The sequence below is a fragment of the Corvus moneduloides genome, chromosome 5 (genome assembly GCF_009650955.1).
Source record: "Corvus moneduloides isolate bCorMon1 chromosome 5, bCorMon1.pri, whole genome shotgun sequence".
Classification (NCBI taxonomy): Eukaryota; Metazoa; Chordata; class Aves; order Passeriformes; family Corvidae; genus Corvus; species Corvus moneduloides.
In genome coordinates this window covers 52,618,926-52,637,888 of record NC_045480.1, presented here as the reverse complement: position 1 = coordinate 52,637,888, position 18,963 = coordinate 52,618,926, and the positions used below count along the sequence as shown (strand labels likewise).

At 38.4% G+C, this 18,963-nt stretch overlaps 1 protein-coding gene across 2 annotated transcripts in view; it reads left to right on the top strand.

The window, feature by feature from the left end:
* Positions 1-18,963, top strand: part of BMPR1B (bone morphogenetic protein receptor type 1B) — a 234,388-nt gene that overhangs the window by 86,982 nt on the left and 128,443 nt on the right. The window contains exon 3 of one of the 2 annotated variants that reach the window (XM_032109036.1): positions 3,283-3,343. The exons of the other annotated variant lie outside the window; for it this stretch is intronic. The gene's annotated coding sequence lies outside the window, so the exon portion shown is untranslated. The remainder of the gene's footprint in view (positions 1-3,282; positions 3,344-18,963) is intronic. 2 annotated transcript variants of the gene reach the window in all.

Sequence of the window (18,963 nt, the reverse complement as noted above, 5' to 3'; positions counted from 1 at the left end):
TTTGCTCATAAATTTTATTTCAGTTAGCACAAGCACTATTGCGTGTGATCCCTTAATTTATGTGTGTGGCAAACTCAGAGGTGAGATTACCCAGATCTGATTGCAATCTTGTATCAGGGTAAAGCAGATGGACAGCAGCAGCTCCCCAGGCAGCAGCTCCCCAGGCAGCCACTGTGCTCTTGTTGGTGGAAGTCAGCCTGAGATCAGAATCTGAAGCATTTACATATTCTAGATAAGAGGGTGAAACTTTATATTTCGTGTTGCTAGTTTTGAAGGAACTGTAAAAGAAACCACGTCTCAGCTGAGTTTCTATTTGTTCTGTTTTCTACTGTCTCTCTTTCTTGTGCTGTGAAGTACAAGTTAAAACTAAGCTAAGACATTATTGTACAATAAAAGGCTATCTGGTACCTAGGAACAGAAAAGGGAACCTGTTCTGCACAGTCCATCTATTACTAGCGGGATGTACAGCTGGATCTCTGCAATAAGTTACCTCAGCTACTCTCTGAGCAAGAAAAAATTCTGAACTGAGCTGGTAACAGTGGTTTTTATGGTGGAGAGTTCCCCTCTGTGTTTGGGATAGACAAAAAGTAAATTAATGTGATGAAATGTTGTCCTTTTTGGCCTTTTCAGGATCCTGGTTTCTTGCAGTGGAGCACTGCAGAAACTCGTGCCACGTAGGCATTTTTTCAGATGTTGCTGAATAAAAATAGCTTGAAATTGCTGAGAAGTTGCTGCTGGGATATGAACATGAATTTCATAAATCTTTTTATTTAAGGTTAAATGAAAGCAAAACAAAGAGTAAAGCTGCCAAGGTCTTTGTTAAAACTAACAACAAACAAAATCACACAAAAAAGTGTGTTGTGAATGTTAGCCTGTTTAAAAAAAAAAAAAAAAATCCTTTACTTGGCTCTGGTGGCAACCTGAAGTCCAGAAGTACTAGATTTTCTTTCCAAACAGAAGGTGCCTTCTGAATGTGGATGAGGAATTGGGCAAATCAATTAGCCAGAATAAATAATAAAATGTTGCTTGGAGGCATAAGGCAAGGCTTCAGTCCAACAGTACTTTAAAGTTAGAGAAACTTTAAAAGGAAGATAAACTAATACAAAAGCACTGCAGCTGATTTAGACACCAGATTATAATTCTTGTATGGCTGCAAGCAAATAACTGAAACTTCTGTTTCCCATACATGAACACAATGAGATAGTTTTTCTTACTTTCAGGAGAGAAGTGAACATTGTTCCTCAAAAATGTCTCATGTGTCATTTATTCCTATTGTATGGGGTTTTTTGGGCATTGGGTGTGGGGGGGTTAAGCTATGTCATTTATAAGCATCTTTGTGGAATTGTTTTCCATGCCAGAGAAACAAAGGTCTTTGCTTGAGTCTCATATTGGAATTCTTGAATTGCACATTTGAGCAACTTTATCTGTCATTTAGTTTAATGCAAAGTTTGCATGGAAAATTTTAGTTATTTTCTAGAGGATACTGAAGAATTTTTTTTTTCTTTTTGTCATATAGGTTATTTCTACATTTAACTTCTGGCACTCCATTGCTGTGGATCTTATTAATATAGTGTTACGTGAATTTTTCAAATTTCTATATAAACGATATATTTTTTTATTGCAAATGGTTAGGTTTTGGTTTTGTATTGATGGACTGTACGAAATCTTCCAAATGTGGGAATGTGTGTTTGTAAAACATTACTGAACAAACTGTTGTAATCCCCCTGTCTCCTTCCTACAAACATCTTCCAGTTTTACCAGAGCTAACAAAAACATTGTGCTAAAGGAATTGGAGCTAGTTGAGACCACCTCCCATTTCTAGGTTTGTGTTTGATTTTGGTCATGTTGAATTAGAAGCAGAAACTTGCTCAGTGAAGGAATGCAGGGCAAGTGCCTGGGTCCAGATGTTATGCTTTCCTCCCATACCAACCTAGGCCTCTGAGACAGAGATCCCCCTCTCCGAAAATGAGACTCGGACAAAGTGCAAGCTCCTCATTTCCTGAAATCTCATTGTTTAGGCCAACAAACAGGCAGGTCAACGTGCACGTTGCAGACCTGAAACTGAACACCACCTCAGTTTCCCTGGATCAATGAAGTGTAATTTGAGGCTTGTGGTTGCCTGTCCAGCTTGGAGAACCAGCACAGAGAACAAAGGCTCAACACCGGGGCCTTCAGATATTTGAGCAGTGAAATAGTGTTGCCGCTGTTCTCTTCTGCTGGCTTTTGGCTCAGGGCTGTGCTGTTTAGGTAGGCTAGGCATAATTTCTTCATGATGGTTATGCCAGCAAATTCTCCTAGAACACAGGCAGCTCATGCTGACCCTAGGTAGGTTAGTTGAAGAGCAAAAACAAAAAAACAAAACCAAACCCCACACTCGGAAAGAAAAAATTATCTGAGTTCTGCAGATGTTCACTTAGACTGTTTCTTAAACAAAGCTTCTTGGTCTGTCAGTCTCTCTGTAAAATCAAGTCAGCAAATAGCCCTTAGTGAACAATAAATGAAAAACTTGGCCCAAGTCTGGCACTAGATGCAGATGAAAGAACAGTAGATTTAACTGGCTGTGATACCTAGCGGTATTTTCAGCAACTTGTATGAAAGGTTAGAGCCCATAGCTTCTGCCCTCAGTGAGAGATGGCGCATACAAGTGTGGGCTGTCTTGACTGGAATGGTTTTGCAGTGTGGCTGCCGCTTTTTGGACAGGGAGCCTTTTTTGGTCAGTAGAAACTCAGGCTCATAGTGTTTAGTTTAGCTGCAGTTCAGGGTGTTAATTTATAATTAGGCTTCCCTGAGTGTTCACTGGGATGTAATCAGATGCATACTTTTAGGGAGTATGGGGGTTTTTTTGCATGTTTTTACTGAAGAGCCCATTAGAAGTTAATGGGAGTTGAGTGCATCTTGGCCCAGTCATGCACCTCTTCCTAAAGCACCTAATTCAATTGATTGGGGTGTTTAGTGACAAGAAATACAGTGTCAGCAGGACCTTAACTATTTAATCTATCTAACTACAGCATGAGTGCTATGAGTAATGCGTGGAGGTAGATAAAACCTCTAACATCTCATGTCTGAGCAGGAACACTGAGAACGGAAAAAGGCATTCGTTATTAATATGAATATGCAATATTGTACAATTGCTGCTTGGTATGTGCCCCATAAAGTATGTGCCACACCATGAAAATAGTTAGAATTTCATCTGTCAGTTTGCTCAAGTGTGACTGAATTCTAAAACTTATGTTAAATATACAATATCATATGTAATTGATTTATTTTTCTGCTCTGTTGCAGATTATACCATCTTACTTAAACTGTGAGACAAGAATACTTTTGAAAATTAAGAGTTCTATAGGTAAGAACTGAGTTAAGTAATTTTCTTTTTATAAAGACCATTGTTATTAATAAGCACCATCATAAAGTAAACACAGAATTGTTTACTCTTCATGAACTACACTTTGAAAAGCTGAAGAAAAATCATTTGAGGTGCTCACAGTGATACAAGCTGTAGTAAGCAGGCTATTTGAGAAAGACAGATGTCTTTCTCAAGTTTGAATGATGTTAGTATTTTGACTGCTTAGTACCTAGGATGTCTATCAAGAAGGGATTTGTGAAGAATTGTCTTCTGACAGAAAAATGGGAGCCAGTTGAGAAAGTGGCTGGAAGTAATGGGGACACTGACACCAGGTGTTGGCAGCGTGACTCTGGTGCAGGCTGCTTGTCATTGTCTGTCTCATATTTTCAGATAAGCACTGGGAGACCTAAACTCTTGTTCAGGAAATGTCCCTAGTCCCCTTGGGGTTATCGCTAAATAATTGCGTGCCCAGCAAGTTAAGTTGTCATTCATTGACTGATGTCTCCCCTGCGGTAAACAAGAAGTAGATCTGCTGAGCAAAAAAATCAGCAGCTCTTTGTTTAAACAATCTGTTAAAACTCCTGCCTTGTGCTTAAGGAAAAAGGATTTGAGTCTTTTCAGGAGGATTGTTGAAAGATTAAATAATTACTTTGTTCATAATGGGAAATTCACTTTGGTGGGGGTGGTGTTGTAAAGCCTTATAGTCAGAGCTAATATAAAACCAAAATGTGAGCAGTGATACCTTATCACATTGGGGGGGGGGGAGGGGAATTGTGCATTTTTTTGCTTCTAATGCAAACTGATACAATGCAGGTAAGCAGTTCACTTGATCCCAAGTAAAGGAGAGAGGAATATTTGATAGATGCTTAAAAAATATATGAGGATGTCCTTTAAGTTACGAACGGTCAATCCACTTTTCCGGACCACTGATGAAAACTTTGTGATCTGTTTAACCTACAGAGCCCTTGCCATCCTTTCAATTTCTTCCTTTTGTATACATCTATTTCATCTTGGAGCTTATAAACACAATACCGGAAGTTGTTGAAACTGGAGAATTAAACATTTTTCCATACACAGATAGCGCTTCCTGACTGAACCATATTCTCTTACCTTGCCTCAGTGTCCTAAAGAGCCTGAAGTTGAGAAATTGGGTTGAAGTTCCTTTGGGTTTACATTCTTGGAACTTTTCCTAAAGCAATTTCACGACTTAATTTGCATTTGGTGTTAGAAAATTTATAAGACTCTGGTGCTTTGTTACTTATACCTAGATTTTGAAAGGAAAAAGAATGAATGCCTGTTAAGTTTAAAATAAAGTTGTAGCCTTTTCTTATAAAAATGGATGTGCTAACATTAAAATGCCAGTAAGTTGCATGGAGGTATTAAAAAAATAAAAAGCTGTGTTGTCTTCCAAACATTATAAACTAAACAAATTAATTAAGCATAATCTTTTCTATATTAATCTTAATTTATATAGGAACATGGTATATAAGTATTCTTAGGACCGTTAAAATGCTATTAATTTTCTGCGTTCTGTCCCAAAGCGTTGTCCTCCCGTTCTTGTAGAAAATGAATCTTTTTATTATTATCTGTTCAAGAATGTTTTAAGATGAATTTAGAAATATTTCCTTTAACAAAGAACTTCTTTTTAATGTTGTTTTGTTGAAACATTGTAGGATTAGTCATCTATTTACCATATTTAACTACATGATAGCAAATGCTGTTCCTGCTTCTACAGTATCCAAGTTAGTTATTTTTCTGCCTGAATCTGAAATGAGTACAAAGATAATAACAGAACCAATGTAATTGTGTGGATGTATACATCACTTTTGGTTGTATATCTGCATAGATGTAAATGGCTTTATTGCTTCACACTAAAGACCTTTTGAAGGGTTTTGGATTACTCTGTGCTTAAATGCCTCCCAGGAGGAAGGGGGTATCTTGAACATCTTACATGATGTTCCTAGTCAGTTCAATCATTTTGGGGGAAAAAAATTGCCTTAGTAAATTAAACACAGAAAAACCCCATGAGTGGGTCCATGCTTTCTGCATGTAATTCCTGTACTATTCCTTGTTTTTGGAATTGTATTTGTGTAATACAAAACATTTGAGCTGGCATGTGCTGCACTAGAGGCATCTGGCTGTAAAATGCTACAGAAGATTGTCCACTCTTTTAGCAGTAATTTTTTAACACTTGACCAATTCAAATTGAGCTTTGAAGTTTTAGGGACTATGTAAATTGTGAATGCCCTTCTTCATGTGATGGTTGAAGTAGCTCCAGTGAGTTGTTGTGGTTGTTTCTGCCACCGCTTTACCAATATAAGAAATTGTTGTAATTCAAAGGCTGTATAGAAATATCCAATTTGTGTACCTGCACTACCATTTATTACTGGAAAAAAATCGGTAATAAATGATAGAAAAAAAGCAATAATAATTCTGGTGCTTCATGCATTGCATACCTGAAAAACCCATTTAAGCTTGGTTTTGCTTTGAGAAGGACTTTTAGTTGTTGTTACTCCATGCGTATTTCTTCTATGGTAAGAAATAACAATAAGCCGTAACATCAAACCTAATGACTTAATCTGAAATAATTTTTTGTTAATGTTTCCCATGGAACCAATGCACCTGAGAAAAGGATATGGCAATATGCAGAAAATTGTTGCTCTATACCTTGGGCTTGAAACCACTCAGATTATTGAGCTGTCTCTTAGTTAGGCTTGTAGTGAGTTGTCTTAGGGAGCACAAAGCCACCTGAAACCTATTTCTTTTGGGAAGCAGGGACCAGAGAGAAAGAAGACCAAGGTAACTCTCAAGTGGTTTAGCTTTGTAAGCTGGTGTCACAGACAGGGTCATGAGAAGGGCAGTGATAGTCCAAGGGAAATACAAGGAGGGTGGGATGGGCAGAGGAGAGCAGAGCAGTGCCTCCACTGGCAATCTACTGTCCTCTGATCTCAGCTGTTTCATAAAACTTCTCTTTCAACTTGGTGAGGAATTGTCCAGTCTGATGAGCATGGCAGAATAAAGGGGTGAATGTCTTACTAGTGAGAGGCCCCATGAAACATCTCCATCCCACTAGCTCCTAAAGAAAATATGCCCCGAGCCTTCCTCCAACTCAGATCTCTTTTAAGACTTCTGTTCTTCCTCCTTCTGAATCCTTTTGGCAGATTCAATTTACGTCATGCTCTGGGGATTTGATTAATTTCCTATTATTGTCCAAGTCTTGCAAACCCCTGCACTCAAGGTTGGCAATGGTGCTGTTAAATCTTGGTATAGATGAGTTCTGCTCCTGCACATACAACCTGTGGCATCTTTACTGTCTGGGACCATCCACCCAAATTGTGTTTGTTTGATGAATAAGTGGCACCAGAATGTGAAATCTATCCTGTTAGCAGAGTGAGTAAATTTAGTCAGTATAGAACTTCTAAGCCGTTTTTACCATATGCCTTAGGATCATAATTTAAATTAAATTAGCTCAAAATGGAAATGTAGATTCAAACTGACATCATAACATATGACCTCCACTAGTAATGAAAATTGAAAACATGAGACAAGAGCATTAATCACTGAATAGTTTATAAGCTGCTCTGAATCTTCATCTGAAATGTTAATGCTATTTTATTATATCCAATAACAGCTTAAAGTAAAAATTTATGAACACTGTGGGGTACCTAAGATAAGGCATTCAGACTCATTTTATCGTACCCTAGCTCAAATCCTTTGAGCCTTTAGTGAAGGGCACAGAGCCACTTGCGTGCCAAACCTACTGCTTTTAGTGCATGCATCACCTCCCCCTTTTACTGGGACTGGAAATGTGAGCAGGATAGTGGGGATAAGGTCTGGCAGCTCAACTTACGTGAACCCAAATTTGTTCATACATACCCATTTGCAGCAGGAGGTGTTTAATGGCCTCAGCATCAAGTGTCTGTGAAGTTTGGGTCATTGTTTTCTGGGGGTTTTAATTCTGCTTAGAAGTTTGAATTTTGGACTGGAGTTCTGATAGTAAGTTTTAATTTTTTGTTTTGGTTTTGGTTTTTTTTTTTTAGAGATAACTGTAGTAATAATGTTGAATGTAGCTGAATGTGGAGTATCCTGAGAGCAGTATAGCTTACTTATGCAAAACTGACTAGGGCTGTCATCAAACAGATTTCTTCAGATGACTTGATGGAATTGCCACTTTAAACCAATTTGTAGTTTCATTAATTTTTTGAGTCTTGATGTATTTTCATTGATTTTGGTTTTTTGTACCTGGTGTTTTATAATTAGCAAGTACAAAATCTTTTTGATGGTTTGAAATGGAAAAAATTTAAGAATGTCTTTTTAACTTGATCTCAGATTTATAATGCTTTGTCTGTAATATATTCCCTTTTCATCATCAGAGTAACCCAGAATATTCAAAATTTGGTGTCATATTATAGTTGACTTAGTGGAGTCTGGAAAAACACAAGGTAAATTGGATCACTAGTTTTCAAACTATCCACTGCTGCTCTTTTGCTGGGAGAGCTTCTTTGTTCCTATGTAGCTTGAGCCAGTGATTTAAAAATAGGTTTAAATGCTTTTATAGGTGAAAGTGAACTTAATTGACAGTGAGCTGATTGTAGCTTTTGTATTTTGCTTTATTGGGTGGTTTCAGTAGTAAACTGAATTTATTGAAGTAAATCTATGAAATTACCTTAATTGCCTGATCTCAATATTTTTAAAGAACTCCACTATTTGCCTGTTTTTATTTTAATGTAAGGTATATAGTGCAGCTTGTATATGTGTATTGTTTGAAGGCTTTGAATGGCCTGCCTGTCTGATCCATTTTAATAGATTCCAGCCTTTTTCCATGACATCATTACTGTAACAGACTTCCTAGAAAATATGAACAGCTGCTGTGTATTTTTTTCCTGTGTTTGATATTAAAACTGTAGCAGCTATTCTGTTCTTTACAAATGACAGCAATAGGCTTGTCTGATGTAAAACAAAATGAAAAAAAGTCAAAGTAAGGAGCTGTGATACTGTTAACAGGCCAGTAATGTAACAGGTCCCCATGTATGAATCATTTCATAATGCAATAAGGGATTACTTATGCTGCTGTCATACTGGTCAAAGGTTGGTCCCATTTCCTTCCCCCCTCCTCATGAACTAAACTGTGCATCATTAAAGATGATGAAAACAGTATTGTGCTCAGCTTCCTGGCCCAGATGGCAATTTGCATGAAGAATTTTATTGTATTTTTTTCCCTAATATTCTTATGCAGACTGTACATAGAGGTTTTAAAGTTCTTTCCAGTTCAAGTCAAGCAGACTTATTCCTTGTTTCTCCGTGCATCTTGGCATTCAGGGATAGCTTAGAGGCCACTTAACATGGAGCCTGGAATATTAAATAGAACTAGGAATTCATCTATCTTGTTGGTACACGTAATTTTCTATCTTGCTCCATCTGTAAATACTGTAAATAGCTGAAAGGTGTCAAAGAGGGGTGTGGACCTTTAGATCATTATATTGTGTGCCATCTGGAATACCTCAGTTGGAGTTTTAGTATCTTTTAGACAACTTGTGCAAACCAACCATGACGTCTGCTATGTTTCATGCCTCAATAGCTGCATTTGACACAACAAAAACAGCAGGTATAAAGAAAACCTATCCTTTCCATGGCTCTGAATAGAAACACACAACACTGTGTGGCTGACTTAGAGGCCAGACAAGTCTTAGAGTGTAACATGGCCATGAGACAGCTCATCATCCATTAATGCTGTTATCTCAGTCCTGTGTCTGTTGGAGTGCCTTCTTCCTCCATTTGAAAATAAGTCACCTGTGTATTTTCTCCTGTGTGTGGGGAAAAAAAAAGCAGCAACTAAGAACCTTTCTTCTTTGTGAAGCAGGGAGGTGGTCTGTGCACCAGGTGTGTGGCTGTGAGCTGACTGAAAAGTGCTCAAAGAAAATCAATACTAACCTTGCAATGAGAAGTTAGATGAGGATGGGCTACATTGCTCCTGTCTGTGGTGTTCATCAAATGGTGCCTGCTCTGCAGAGCATGTAGAGAAATAACTTCATGAACAAAATAACTAATACCTTTTGGCAATTATCAGTTACAAGCCCTTTTTCATCTGTTAAAGACTTCATGAGGGGCTGCTTGACCTGCTCTCCATTCATGTCCTCAAGCAGTCTTGAAAGCACATAATACATAAATAATATTAATTCTAATATTACAATATTACAAGAATAATATTAAAAAATTATTAGCCCAGGTTTGATAGAACACATGAGAATTACCTTCTGTTTCATAACCATGGAAGGTCTAAACCAACACTGAGTATATAATGTGTGTTGCCTACAGAAAAAAATCTAAGGTTATTCCTTCGAATGTTTCATGCACCGTGGTACTGAGCAACTAATGGTTGATATCTGTGGCTTCTGGGCTGTACCACACCCTGGATGGGAAGACAGCTTCAAACCACACAAGCTCTTTTGAAGGTCAGCTCACACCAGGGTGGCATGGTTAACAAAAATGCGGTCTTATTCCAGTGTTAGACAGTTTCTGAAGCTCATTTTTTTGGTCATCTCCTTGTTTGCATTGAAATGAGTGTAAAAGTCTGATATTCAGTGGAGCAAAATGTGTGTCTCATTTTCAGTTACTTTGCAGGTAATTATAAAGCAAAGTGAAGAAACAGCACGTTATGTATAAAGTGTTTTGAGACTGTAGTTCTTGTCATACCGCTTCTGCTTTGAGGTAGAAGTCTTTCTCATTACCCTAAAATTCCCCAGTATGGGGAAAGCTGTAGGGACTTACTGGTACAGATTATATCTTACTGTTTTTCTTTTTTAAAGCATGCAGAAATTAATTTCTTCCTTCCCCTTCTCTCAACCCCTATATCGTTTCAAAATTACAGTCCTCTGGTATTGCATTTCTGGTCAGTCTGGCTTATTTCAGGTGTACAGTCAGGCTGTGGATTGTTTTATTAGTTCATTTCTGTAAATAAACTTCTTTAGAAAATCGTTTTTCCATTTCCTGCCCCCAAAAGAAGGTTCAAGAGAATAATTGATATTTGCATAAATATATATTAATAGGTTTTAAATATATGTCAGAGATAAATATTTGCCAGATCAGCTTATAAAAATTCTGCTTAAAAAATAAATCTATTTTGTAGCTGTTATTTTTATTTAAAAAATGCAAAGCATCAACCATCCTGTAGAAATGAAACACTTTGTGGTGAAAAATAATTTTGCAGTCATTGATATGTATGAACCACAATGTATAAAATCTCAAGGAATTTTATAATAATTACCACATCCATTCTGATTTGTGTGGCAAAGCAAAACTGGGGAGAAATTCCTCTGAAATTAATGTGGTTAATCTATAGTTACAGCACTGAGTCAAATAGTAATATGGATCATTCATTTGTAATTTGAATGCAAACAAATCTGTAAAATAAATTTGTGCCATTCTTCAGACATGTCATGGAAAATGTTTTACATTTTGCTTCATAGATGTCTGAAATGAAACTCGGAATATGTCTTAGTAATAGCATATGTCCAAAAAATGTAATTAACTGAAAAATTACTTAACTGTGGCTTTCTTATTGACACCCTTCTTTCAGTGAATATGCTCACCTGTGAGAGAGCATAGAGAGCAGTGAGGGGTATTTAAATATGGCCTGTTATATAATAAATAACAGTGTATTTTAAATTGAGGGCAAGAACTGATTTTTCTCATTTGCCGTACAAATGCTTTTCAGTTAGATTTGTGCTAAACTCAGTGGTGGACAATGGAAAGAAAAGTATGTCTTAATAAGCTGAATGTGATCTTTCAGGTATTTTTGCATCTCCCAGCAGAAGTGCCTGCCAATGCAGCAGGTCAGTCAGCTGCTTCACCTGTTCCACCAGAAGTACTCAGAACATCAAAGTGCGTAAGACACAAAGACCTTCCTTGAGGCCCGCAGTGCTTGAAAGGCTTTACTGGTTTCTGTGTTTTTCTTTCTGCTATGTTAATGTGTATCCTCATGATTAAACCCTTTAGGGTGTACGTCGCACGTGAAAGTGTCATTTCCAGAGATGATTGGTAATAACAGGACTTGGAACAATTTTTGGGGTGGGGATTTTTTTCAGCCTTCATCACCATCAGCTTGACACTGGCCCATGTTGGCAATGAGTATAATCTATAATGAGCTATTGCTTTTAAAAATGGCAGCCTTTTCTCTGCGATATCAGTTGATGCCTGTTAGACCAAATGCAGAAGTCTGTACTGCAAACCATCAGTACTAAAGTGATTGTAATAGTATTGCTGTTTCAGCCATGATATTCAAAGAGTGGTGAGGGCGGCAGAGTTTGCACAGAGAGGTAATATCTTTTATTAGATGAACCAATATAGTTGGAAAAAACAGATACTTCAGACAAACAAATCCTCCTTCAGGACAGTGCAGGAAAGGCTTTCCTGTGCCCAGAAGCTTGTCTGTTTTTTCCAACTGTATCAGTTGGTCTAATAAAAGATATTGCCTCTCCCTGTAAACTTTGCTCAATCAAAACATGAGCATTTCTGTCAGCCCTTTAACAGAAAAGCCTGCAGCAGCATGGGCACGGTGCTTTGCTGGATTTTTTATGTCCTACTTTTACTCCTGCTTTACCTGCCCTGCACTTCTTAGACATGGGGTAGAAAGGGAGAATACGTTCAATTAAAAAGATGACTTCTTAGTCACTGACTGACAAAGCCTATCAGAGTAGTTGGTTTATTCCTTTCCTTAGCTTTAGCTTTAATTTTTGGTGGAAAGGAAATTTTGCCCTCTATGGAGTCTGTTTCTTTCTCCTCACTTGAGAGATGTGGGTCCTGTAGCTCCTGTTGGTGCTGATCTTCCTGGTGTGGTCAGCCTCTGTGTTGGAACGCTTACAGAAGGGAAAATTTTTCCCTGGCCATTGCTCTGCTTTTCTGATGAGTCTGATTTTGTAATATGCTTAGATCTGTAATGATAATACTCACCCAATAGCTGGTCATAAGTCTCTTGCTTAGATTTCAGAAGGTTTCTAGGGCTCTCCTTGCAGAAAATAGAAGACAAAAATATTTGGTGGCTTGAGAGGAAGTGTGTCTAAAGGAATCTGCTGTAATGTAAAAACAAGAGGAGCAGTGTTTCCAGCTAGAGCACCAAACATCTTGGAGTCCACTGTGGAAAATGTTTATAGTGTTGTACAGTTTTATTAGCACAGATTGAAGGAAAACTGCTTATTGAATGACTTTTGGGGACTAGATCTTGTACCAGTGGACTGTCGAATAGTGGTCAAAGAAAACCCCTCTCTGCTGTGGGGTGGGAACAGGGAATCTGTAAGGAGTACTCAGCTTTCTTGTACAATATACAAGGACAAATGCTGCTTTCAGACTCACTGAGGGGAATTGGGTTGCAATCCCAGGAGGCTGTGCGGGTGCCCTTGGGCATGCAGATTATCAGGCTCAAGGTACTCCCAAGGCCTTCCACAGGGACACAGTGAAATCAGTGGAGCTGTTGCCTTTCCACTCCTCCGTTCCCAAGATGCCTTTGGAATAAACCCTTGTATACTTGGGCTGGTTTTTAGCTGACATCCTCTTAGTTGTGTTTTGCTCAGCGTCTCCTCACTGTGGTGGGCAGTAACATGTGCAGAGCAGTCTTTTGTCTCTGCACCAAACCATGTGTGATAACTGTAGTGCCTTTACCCTTCTTGGAAGGATTAATCTCTTCTCAAGCAATAAATATTATTAAAGCACCAAAGTTCAGTAGCAAGACCATCAATTTGTCTAATTGTCTTAGGCATCTTCGATGCCTTTATCGTGCTGTACCAATGCCAGCTGTTGCTGAAGGCTGTAGCTGCAGGGAGAGCCTTGGGCTGCCCTGGAGTCCCAAGACAGTTTGGCTTTTACGCCCCTGCAGCAAGAGAACAAATAGTTCTCTCTGCACATTGCAGAATGAGGTGTGAGTGAGCTGTCGTGTTGTCTCAAGGAACTGGACCAGAGAGTGAGGCTGAAGCCAGGGCTTGAAAAATGTAGCCTGTGCCTAAGCGCCAGAGCGAAAAATAGTTGGTCTGGCATTCTTCCTATTGTGTTCGGAAGCAGTGACTGATGAGGACTTGGATTTGAACATGAAAAAAAGGGATGCCTGGATGCCTCTGTGTTAAATCTACATGTAGACCAAAAATGAGAGAGGAAAGAAAGGTGTGAGGGAGAAAAAGAGAGAAGTGTGTTTTGTCAGATGCTGCCTTCATGCCATGTGTTGTGTCCCTTACTATTCTGCCTCCAGAAGAAAGGCATATGCCTTGTTTGGTCTCGGTGTGATGTGGTCCACTTCCTCTTGTAGATCACTAAGTAACTTCAAAGCCTTTAGCCTCAACAGCTTTTACCTCTGTCCCTCCAACAGACTGATTTTCTGAGTCCTTCTCAAGTTACATGTGCTGAATTTCTCCCTTCCCACCAGCAAGTACTAGGATTTTTCTGGCTGTACTGCCACAGGACTACAGTGAGTGCAATGAGTGTCAGGGTGGGATTATCCTTGACATCAGCATTCTGGTAGGATGTGACAAATTTTCCTGAAAAGAGCCTAAATCCTAATGTTCTGTAGCAAAGAGGAGGAAGACATCCTTCTGCTTTGAGTTCAGCAGTTTTCATTGCTGCTCCATCCTTGCAGGCAGCTGTTTCTTGATGCTCTTGATGCATGGTTCATATGAACAGCCATGAGCTGCTGCAGCTTGGCACACATCTCTGCAGCTGAGGAGGTATCAAAAAAACTGTTTACTTGCTTGCAAACATGAGAAACCAGCTATGATGTTTACTGCCCATTTGTGTTCGGAAGATCATTTTGCAGCGAAAGGAAAGCTGAAAATCTGGAGACACTTTGGCATTTGGCTAGCTGAGTTGGTGGATAGGTTGTTTTCAAGCCTTGATTAAAACACAATGTGTTGGTGCACAATGGTGGAGAAGCAAAACGATGTAATTATAGCGTGAAGTATTACTTAGGAGCTGAATACTGATAAATACGGTGACATGCCAAAATATAAGGTGAAAGTCTGATAAAAGCAAATGAATGGCACCTTCTGCCAAGAAAAGTCAAGGGGAGAAACAGAAGACATGACCTGAATCAGCAGACCAGAGACACTAACACAGGCAGGTACGTGTAAGGTCTGTGTATGTGGGACAAATCAGTGTCATCCAAATCTCTCTTTAAAAAGTAATGTAACACACAGCTACCACCATGAAAGCTTAATGTGCAAGGTCTGCTGTAAATTACACTGCAGTGTAATGTGTACAGGGACTCTGAATGCTGGAACTGGTGCCTCCCTGAACATAATTTGAGGCACGTGTGGTAGCAATTCAAAGATAGAATTTCTAATATATGCAACTTGTAGTGTAGTCTTGTTGACTTTTGCCAAATCTAGGCTAATAATAATAAATAATATTTAATTCTTTTGGTGATGTCATAGCTTGGAAGCCAACCTGTTGAATCTGAATGGCTTTATGATGATAAAATACCAGCATCAAAAATTAAGGGACCAGTGAGGTTGACATGGAATCTGCTTGGTTTACAACTACATGAATTTTCATGTAACTACTCTGAAGGTTGTGAAGACTGAAATAAAATCCACTGAATTCGCTCTCTTTGATAAATGAAAGGTAAATATAGCTTATAATATTTTAACTTTTTCCAAGAAGAGTCTTGCAAAATTTATCTCTTGTCCTTATCTGTATCCCCTTGACAAATGTTTCATTTCTAAGTTTTAGCAGTTAGCTTCATTTCTCTGCTGGAGCAATATTCCTTTCTTTTTTCTTCTCCACATAAGTTAGTAGATGGGACTTGCCTCTGGTTGCTGAGTTTTTTCACACATACATTAATCCTATTTTTTAATATTTGCCTCCTGCTAACTCTTCAAAGATTTTTGGTTTTTTTCTCCAGATAGCTTTTAAAATGTTTCCTCTTCTTCTTGAGGATTCTTCATCATGTATCCTCACATCACTTTTTACTATAGACACAGGAGCCTCACTCTTTTTCCACAGCTGAGCACACCTTGGGCTTTAAAGTATTTACCCATTCTTTATGCATGCTTCCTTTCTCTTGGATGGGAATTAAATGCTTTAAATCTCTCTTCTCCCATGTTAATTCTGGCTAAGTTGATTGGTGTTACTCTTTTCCCTTAGTAAATCCATTCATTCCAAATTCTTCATCTGCCTCTGAAGAATCTTAGAGCCTCTTCTTCTGGGCAGTTTGCTTCTCTTCCATCATGGGTGACTAAATCTTTCCCTTCTTTTTCTGGTGATAATCCAGGAGCTACCTCCTCTCTGTTCTTCTCTCATCTCTTTGTTTATTTTAGAGGAGATAGAAGTGCTTTTGTCTAATGTCAGTTCAGTTAGGCACATGTTATCTAATCAGTAACATTTTCTGAAGATTCGAAACCTGCTGGTTCCAGCTGTGTTAAGTATCTGGCATTTTTCCTTTGGGCTCCATATCTTTCTCTCATTGGAAGGGGACATAATAACCCCAAACACCTTTCTATCACAAGATATTGTGACTGAAATTGCTTTTCTTGTCTCAGCTTCTGGTTGCAGAAAAATGTAGTTGTAAATTTAAGAAATGCTATCTTATTTTAAAAACACATGACTCCTTACATACTGCATTTTTTCAAAATATTTTTTCCAGACAAAATAGTTAAACTATATGTCATTACCAGTATATTTTCATTCAGAATTTTGCTTATTTGTAGCTAATCTTTGAGCTGTTTTATTTTTAGTTTAATGATGAAAGCATTTTTCCTCAAGAAAAATAGTTCATAGTCAGAAAATAAACTAAAAATTTATCATGGTCACCCAGAAGTTAAAAAGCCTTGAAGTTAAGGCTTGAAGTTAAAAAGAAGGTGCTGCCGTTTTCATTCTCTATTCTTGTGTTTTGCAGTAGGTAAAATACCAGCTGAGTGTCAGGCTTGGTTAACTGTCTTAATGCTTTTGAAACACTCATGACTGCAAAGCAAAGTGTTCATTCTTAGAACAAAGAGTAAAAAGGCAAGATATTTCATACTCTTGAAAGATTTTAGTTTTATACCTCCAATTTTTTTCTGTCAAAAGATGCCACCTTTCTTCCTCCCAGCTGAATATTTTTGGGCTGACACCCTCTTGTCCACTTGAACCAAAGCTGCAAACTGCACATCTGGCTGAGCCATGTGTGTTTGCTGCAGGAGATGAGACACCCAGGTTTTTGTCAGAGGTTCTGTGAAGCTGATATGTGGCACAACAGATGAGGCAATTAGTTGTTTTGAGGTTTTTTGACTCGCTTTTGAGTGCCCAATTTCTTTTGACTCCTACAGCTTGAACATTTCTCAAATGCTATGTGAGATATTAATACAATATTCCTCTGAGACTGGTTTCCCACCAGGATTTTGTGACTGCTATGAACATCTGTAAGTCCATCCATTAGTAATGTTCAATTGCTATTGACCAATTCCAGCCCAGCTCCTGTGATGTTTGGAAGTACAAAGACAGTAAGTTTATGCAAGAAAGCTAGAAATTGTGTGAAAAAGAGATATAGAGGGTCAAAGTAGTATGCCCCTTGAATTTTTGATATGCATGTATTTGTATATATAACGATATATATATATATAGAAACTCTATCTCAAAATTCTGAATTCTCTTTACAATTACTAGTTGTGGCTTTTTAAGCGGCAAGAAAGCTACACAAACATACTTGCCTATGCTGCTGGCTTCACAGATACCTGGACAAAATTTGCTTGCTTGTGTTAACAAGCAAATACATACAGGTACACAGCTTTTAATCAGTTACATAATTAGAGGGAGAGAGAGATGTTCGATGGCTTCATTTTTTAACCCCATGGGCCATAATTGGCTTTCTTGCCACATGTTGTTTGCCCTTGCTGTGTAGTCATAAAATCACTTCCCAGCTACATGAAATGGGACTCAGAATAGTTTTCCCTCTTTTTTTGGCACTCTTTTCAGTTACTAATCAGTCAGTAAAGGTTTGGAAGTGATATAGGCATAATGCAGGGAAATTGTAAACAAAATTTTTTTTTTTAAAGGAAATAGCCAATGACTGCTCGAACTTGTAAGTCTCATTTTTAATAATTTAACAGAACACATGGATTTGTGTTCATTACATTTTATCCCTTTGCAAAAACATGTTGGGAAGAGTGATGGAGAATGAATCCAAGACTGTGAATAATTGTGGAAATATCCATACCTGACTGAATAAATTATGATCTGTGGTCAACCAAAAAATTGTGGTGCACAGTGAAAATTTTTCCATTCATTTCCTGTTTTTTCCTTCTGTCTGTTTGTCTAACCCATCATTTAGATCAGATGCATTTTAAATGTCTTTATATAGCTTATTTTGGAAGATTCTTTTGTTGTCAACCCACCTGCCCTTTTCCATAGCTTTTTTCTTCTTTTTTAAAAAAATCACCAAGCTTAAAAGATTCTTTGGATTGCTGAACTAAATGATTCTGTTAATGTTTGACTAATGAGAGGAATTTTCACTGGGATGAGGTAATTCTCAAATTAACAAAATCCATATAATCAGTACTGAAGAATGAGTGACATTCATGGAACACTAACTCAGAGAATAGAAGAGGTTGAGGAAGCAACGTAAATGTGAGCCATTAATGAGCCCTGGTGGCAAGGAGAGCCAACAGCTTCCTGGGCTGCACTGGGCAGTGTGCTGCCAGCAGGTTGGGGAGGGGATCCTGCACTTCTGTTCAGCACCGCTGAGCCACATCTGGAGCTCTTGGGCCAGTGCTGGGCTCCCTCATACGTGAGAGCTGTGGACATAGTGAAGCCAGTCCAATGAACGCCCCATGAACGTGTGTAGGGGACTGGAATAGCTGTCCTAGGAGAGGGGTTGAGAGCTGGGACCCTTCAGCCTGGAGACAAGGAGGCTCAGGGGGACCTCAGTGATGTGTACAAATATCTGAAAGGAGGATGCAGGGAGGATGTAGTCAGGCTCTTTGCAGTGGTGCACAGTGATGGGAGGAAAGACAGTGGGCTCAAGCTGAAATACAGGGAATTCTGCCTAAACATAAGGGAGAGGGGAGAAGTTTTTACTGTAAGGGTGCTCAAACTCTGGCAAAAGTTGCCCAGAGAGGGTGTGGAGTCTCCATCCCTGGAAATGTTCAAGATCCAACCAAAGCCCTCAGAAATCTGCTCTAGGTGGCCCTGCTCTGAGTAGGATGGCTGCATTAGATTCACTCCAAGATGCCTTAAATCCTCAGCTATTGTGTGGTTATATGAAATAATAAATACAGCTTGGAGTTTTGTCTTAAAGATAGCGATCTTATTTCTCAGCAGAGGTGACCAAACAATTTATTGGGCTGATCTGAAAATACTATAAGTAATTATCCTTTTCCACGATAAAGAAATATGTTACCATTTTCAGACTTGAACCACAACGATGCAAAGCATGGAAACTTAGTTTAAAAAAAGTAAGAGCAGCCTTTCATTAATTAAAACACTGTGCATTCCTAGATAATGTGAATACTTAAGAGTAATTGAGATGGTGCTAAAATTGTTTTTGTTGTTGCCAATGCAGCTTTTGGAATGTTTCATCAGTTGCTTTCTCATGTTGTGTAATTTTTTAAATTACTTTGCATTTATATAAATGGAAGTCATCTTTTGGTTAGAAGTCATTCTTCTTG